This window comes from Hippocampus bargibanti, linkage group LG12, assembly GCF_051943395.1.
Source record: "Hippocampus bargibanti isolate YZ-2025 linkage group LG12, ASM5194339v1, whole genome shotgun sequence".
NCBI lineage: Eukaryota > Metazoa > Chordata > Actinopteri > Syngnathiformes > Syngnathidae > Hippocampus > Hippocampus bargibanti.
In genome coordinates this window covers 7143133-7149371 of record NC_142745.1, presented here as the reverse complement: position 1 = coordinate 7149371, position 6239 = coordinate 7143133, and the positions used below count along the sequence as shown (strand labels likewise).

The following is a 6239-nucleotide window of genomic DNA, read 5'->3' as shown; positions in this document are numbered from 1 at the left end:
GAATAATCAGGAAGTCTTGTTTTCAAGTTGTTGACGAATGCCCCTGACCGAGAAAGCAATATACAATGCATTTTGAGTACTTTGTTTGGCCTGAAAACATCGCGTTGATCCATGTTGATGGCGAGATTAGAAGGAAAACACATAAATAATGCGATGGTGAATTGTTGTGTGTTGCACCAAGACAAATATCAGAATCAGAATCAGAATCAGAATCATCTTTATTGGCAAGTATGTAGGACACACAAGGAATTTGTTTCCGGTAGAACACGCTGCACTAGTATCATTGTCAAAAAAACAGCTAAGTGGCACTATATTTCAAACTAGTTGACACAAATTCCCAGCAGACAAATCAGCCCATTTCCAACGGAGCTTGGGCGCCATCTTGTGCATTTTCTGAGAGCTACATATGAGTCCAGACGTCTCAAAATGATATGGAAGAACTTCTTTAATCGATTGCAAGCATGTATGCTTTCCAATGTTAAGCAGATTCCTTACTTACAGACAGTGTATTGTAGGTGTTCAAATACCTGACATGTTTCGGCGACTACTTCCGCCTGAACACCTACAATACACTGTCTGTAAGTAAGGAATCTGCTTAACATTAGTTATCAAGTAGACAGGATGAATTTAGTACAACGATGTATGCTTTCCTCTTCAGAACTATTTGAATCATATTCAGAACTGGATGAGTAACAAGAAAGCATCTTCTCTGAATCTGAAGCCATTGTTTTGATTCTAGAGCAACGATGAGAAGGTTTCTTCAGCCGTCATCTGTACTTTTTGAAGGTGTCGGACGTTTCGCCTCCTATCCAAGAGGCTTCATCAGCGAACTAAAGTCTTACTGGTCGTATCGCCCTTATTTATATATCCCTAATGTCCAGACATGGCGGCGCCGGACACAGCTATGATAGGTCCCTACTCTCAAGTTGGGGGGAACAGAGCACCACTCCCTGTGGCCCCACGGATTGTTCCTACATTCCTAACTAACGACTGGCCTGTTTGCCCCAGTCTTTTTTGGTCCACCTCATTATGATAAAACAGCAAGTCTCTTTAACCACCCCCTCACCAAGTTTCCCCAATTACTTGACCGCAGACTTAGCGGTGATTAGCTTGAGCTAGCATATCTTTCCATATTGCTCCATACGATTACGTTTCTTATACTATCATACCATATGGTTCCCTAAAAACTATATTTTTCAATCAGCATCCCAGCATTCACCCTCAACCTCTCCATACATTTGCATTTTGTAGATGATAAGTTTAGTTTTAGTGACTTGGTAATGAAATGCTGTTCACGCAACTGATAATAAAATGTAATCTAAATACCACCAGTCATCCATTATCAAAATCACTTTTCATTTTAAAAGCGGCCCCATAGGGGAAATTGTTAAATCACCGAGTGGTGGCTTTCCGTGGTCACACATTAGCATGTCTCTTGTAATGATGTGGAACACGGTAAAGTTATGCGTGGGTTGTTCTATTGGCTCCACGACCGCAATGCCCCCCCAAAAAAGAGAAAAATAATAAGAAGAAAAAAGATCACTTCAGTAGTAGGGAACATGAAATTCTGATGGAAAATTGCATTTGTCTATTGAAACAAACGCTGCAAAAGGAAACGACGGAAATAGCATCATTATTAAAAATCTCATGTCGAAAAACAACATTGTAGATCATAATGTATGATCATTTCAGTGTGTAAATTTTCTCAACACAGCTTGTTAGGCCAGTCTTCCTTTAGGAATAAACATTGCAAAAGAAATACAAAATTTAAAAAGGCTTTTATCTTTTTTCAAAGTAAAACACAACATTGCTTTCCAGAAAAAGCCATCTAACAAGAAAATTACCCATGCGGATTTCATCAATTTCCTGCTCTGAACTGACCTCTCACATGACGTCATAAATAACCGCCTCAGATGTGTTTGAGTGAAGTCGATATACTATAGAATTGTATTTCATTTAAATTATTGTTTACAGGATCAGAAATTCCAATAAACAGATCGCAAGTAATTATGTTTGGCCCAAGGCATCGAATTACCTCAATTTTACACAAACTGGCATGTAGGCGTGGATTGACAAATTGTTTTGAGGAAAAAAAAACATGTTTGAAATGTAAATGATATACCCGGTCTATATTTTCCTTTGCTTTAGAAGAGAAAGCATGTTTTTTTTGTTTTTTTTTTCCTCCCACCTCAATGCCTCGCGGTGATAGTTGCCACCACATCTGTAAAGTTGTAGAATGCGGTGAAAAGATGGATTTGATCTGGATGCGCTGTCATTAGTACTTTGCTAGCAGCTGAGGAAAACAGAATACAGATCAACAATGAATGAGTCAGTGCGGGTACAACAAAGAAAAGTTCACGACCGCCGGCTGTCCGCCTCTAACAACAACACACAAAGAAACATTTCGTCTTTAGCTGGCGGCACACAAATGGGACATTAAATGAGCTGGCTTTCCTGACGATGGCTAATTGTAGCATATTTTATATGCTCACGTGTAATAAATAAAAAGATGGCCATTGGGTGCACTGGAATATTGACATATTTAAAAACGGAGTGGTTTGTGGGTTCAATTTTTGAGAAATGTTGATTTATCTAAAATGGTGGGGGGAAAAAATGTGACAGCGCTGACATTTCAAAATGACGAGCGTACTCTACATAAGCAAACACACCAACACAAACTGTCCATAATTGTTCCCTCGGGTCACGCGGCTACCCAGACGTTGATTGACACCTGTCAATCTGGGAGATGAGGGTTGACTGAGGGGGTCAGCCATTGTCTCAGGGGCCCTCATGTGTCATCAAATAGGGCTAAGGCTGGAAGGGGATAGAAATAGACAAGGTCTGCTGTGGTCCACTGAGCTTTGTCACCGCACCCAGCGAGTGGAAGGGAGGGATAAGGAGAGATGGAGGAAAATGGAAAAAGTCCCCGGGGGATGTTAAGGAACTATTTAACTTTGTGACAGCAGGAAAGGCGTCTGTGAGGGATGTGTATGTTTAGATTCATAATAGTGGACTGCAATACTACATATTCAACTGTGTAGTGTGAATGAAAAACAAAAGAGATCTTTAAAAGCAACTAAATAAATAGAAGATGCCAATTTTAGTTTGACGATGTCCCTGATTAGATTGAAACAGATGCACCTCATGGACTGAAGGCGAGGCAGATGTGACGAGCAACTGTACATGAACAAATTACTAAATAGACAAATACATAAATAAATACTAAATAAAAAAATTAACAACCTGATGAATAAAGAAATAGATAGATAGATAGATAGATAGATAGATAGATAGATAGATAGATAGATAGATAGATAGATAGATAGATAGATAGATAGATAGATAGATAGATAGATAGATAGATAGATAGATAGATAGATAGATAGATAGATAGATAGATAGATAAGACTGTATGGGTGGGGATTGCTGGATCAATATGAGATATCGTGTTATTCTGCCTGGGGGCTTAAATGAGGGAATGTCAACTCACACACACCCACAGACCAGTCCCAGCACGGCATCACCTTCTCACCAATTCATTAAAAATAAGCTCACCGGGCGTCATTAACAGCATAGCACGCAATGTTGCATTCAAAACCACCACCCAAAGCCCCCCCATCCACTATCTTTAAATAATCGTAAAACCTTGAAGGGTAAAACAATGTCAGGAGGAAAAAAAAACAACAAAATGGCTAAAACAGTAGTGATGCCCCACTTCTTGCCTGACTGTTTTAGGTCTCTGCAGACTGAATGGATATGAGAGAGTTGTGTGGTGCGTTCAAATCCCTCCCTTGCACCCCAACCCTGCAGTGAGAGTATATGCTTGGCTTCTCCTAGTTCCTTAACATTCCTCGCCATCCTCCTCTAAATCCTGGGAGACGACTGAGGCAGACAGCAGCACTTGTTTTAGTCACAGGCCTCAATCCACTGTGTGTGTGTGTGTTTCCACGCGAATAGAAATTGTGGAAAATAAATTTCTATTTAACCAATTAATTTGGGTGTAACTCCCAAGATATCAGCTAACGTCGTGTTTTAAATAGTAATATTGATATGTAAATTTTTGTGGGTAATATTCCAAACAAGTTTTCATGGATCGATAAATGGATGGAAGGAGTACCTTAACTCATTAATTGCCATTCACGAATTTATTCGGGAATTCAAAATATGACGTAGAGTGGCATTCCTGAATTTGTTCGGGTTTTGGTTTATTCATGCTTGCTAAATGCTAAATTCACATTAAGTGGATACTATTAAATGGCAATGAATGTACATCAAGATATGAGTTTAGTCATCCTCAGGGTATACTGGAGTGATGTGTTCACTGTCAGTGAGAATGAACTGGAGGGCTTAACTGGTAGGCAATATTGGCAGAAAGGCTCCAGCGAATCAAGAAAGCTTAAAAAGTCTCACCTCGGACCTCCGTTGAACGCATGCAGGCTCTCCCGACAGTCGCCTATAAATTATTCACCAGGTCTCCTTAATGGGACAGACATTGTAATGAGAGAAACGTTACAGGGAGGCTCATCCGTGTCTGCGCACATGCAGTAAGTGTAAAACAGGCATCACGCGATAAGGCATACGAGGAGGGTGTTTGCTTGGTGTTTGCGTGCGCGCAGTTTGTACAAAAATGCTAATTGGGTTGAGGGTTGCAAGACATGATGAACAATTAGGTCTTGTGTTATCAAGTCTTCGTAGGAAAATTAAAAAAACACATAGATTTCACTGAGGTACAATTAAAAGGTAATCAAAATTGTTTCAACCGAGCTAATAGCTGTACAAGTACATAGATCAAGGTTGTCAAACTGATTTTTTGGCGCAGGCCACATTGTCGTTACGGTTACCTCTCGGGAGCCGTTATGAATTTGGGGAAGCCATGAGAATGTTCCAACCTCCACATATGACTTATAGAGTGCACAACAAACGAATGAATACAGTATTTTCCGGTGTACAGGGCGCACCCAAAAGTCTTCATTTTCAAGATGACTTATACGCAGGTGTACCTTATATATGAAGTCATATTGAGCCACAACAGGTCTCGCAAATACTGTCTGCAACCAAGACTCAAGACATTTTAAAAGTAGCCGTGCAAAACCGCAGCCTCTACTGTAGCACCTCATAATGTGGTGCGGCTTATAATTGGGAAAACACACACACACATGGGACAATTTGAAATTTTGGCTCGGACCTTAGCAAGCATTATGGAATTTGATTTGCTTTCGCGGGCCAAATAAAATGATGTGGCGGGCCAGATTTGGCCCCCAGGCCTTGAGTTTGACATCTGTGAAGTAGATAATCAACACATAGTTTTCCTTTACAGTATAAGTGAATTTTTTTTTTATAAGTGACAACTGCTTCTATTAAGTTCTTAGATTTACCACAAATGCTTTTTTGTGGCGCACAATCCTGAATCAAAACTAACAGTAGATCAATGTAAACATATTTTAGATAGAAAGAAATCCATCCCCTTATGATCTGTTTATAAAGTGAAGGAAAGTAGTTCCAATTATCTTAAAACATGCTCGGAGAACAACATGCGTTTTTTTAAAACACTATGATTGATGCCACCCTCTTTGCACGCGGCCGGTTTGCAGCGGGAAACAACGACACAACGAAGCAACCACATAGACGCGCAGATGACACAAATATGCTCCCATCTCCCTTTCCTGTCGACTTTTTGCTGCTCCTGCTAACAAGCCCCCAGCCCCCAGCCCCGAGCACCTCACGCTGTCTCCCTCTCTGTTACCTTCGAGTCTGGCCGTCATGCTCCTGTGGCTCCACTCGAAAGGTTACGCTGTGTACCCACCGTCACTGCCTGTCACCCCATCACCATCAGCCATACCCACACTGCAAACACACACAGAAACACACGTATGTAAACAATCACACAATGCTCCATCAGTCCCAGCGCCTGTAAACAACATAGTTAACGTTAAGGCTTTATAAAGACAAAAGTCGAATTGGATCTAAAAATCTCTTTTCAAATACACCTATTTAAAAAAAAAACTACCTTATGTAGTAGCAGTGGTACTCGCCCTGGCCGATTAACAAATTCAGCTTTTTACGTTTGACAATATTTTTCTTTTTTTCCCTTTTTCATGAGAGTCCAAACTTTATTTAAATGGTCGTTTCAACAACAAGCTCTGAATAATCTTGATCAAATTTCTGATCATTTGAAACACTTGGAGTAGGGAGACATATAAAACCGGCAGGAGAGCGGCACTCGAGGACTGGAATTGGAT

The 6239-nt window shown here is 40.4% G+C and overlaps 1 long non-coding RNA gene across 1 annotated transcript; it reads right to left on the bottom strand.

Annotated features, from left to right (window-relative positions):
* Positions 1 to 2160: 2160 nt before the first annotated feature.
* On the bottom strand, positions 2161 to 5825 carry LOC148890245 (uncharacterized). The gene is made up of 3 exons (XR_016116606.1): positions 5744 to 5825; positions 4411 to 4476; positions 2161 to 2293 (listed from the first exon to the last, which is right to left on the bottom strand). It is a non-coding gene; the product is annotated as an uncharacterized LOC148890245 (long non-coding RNA).
* Between the last annotated feature and the right edge of the window lie 414 nt (positions 5826 to 6239).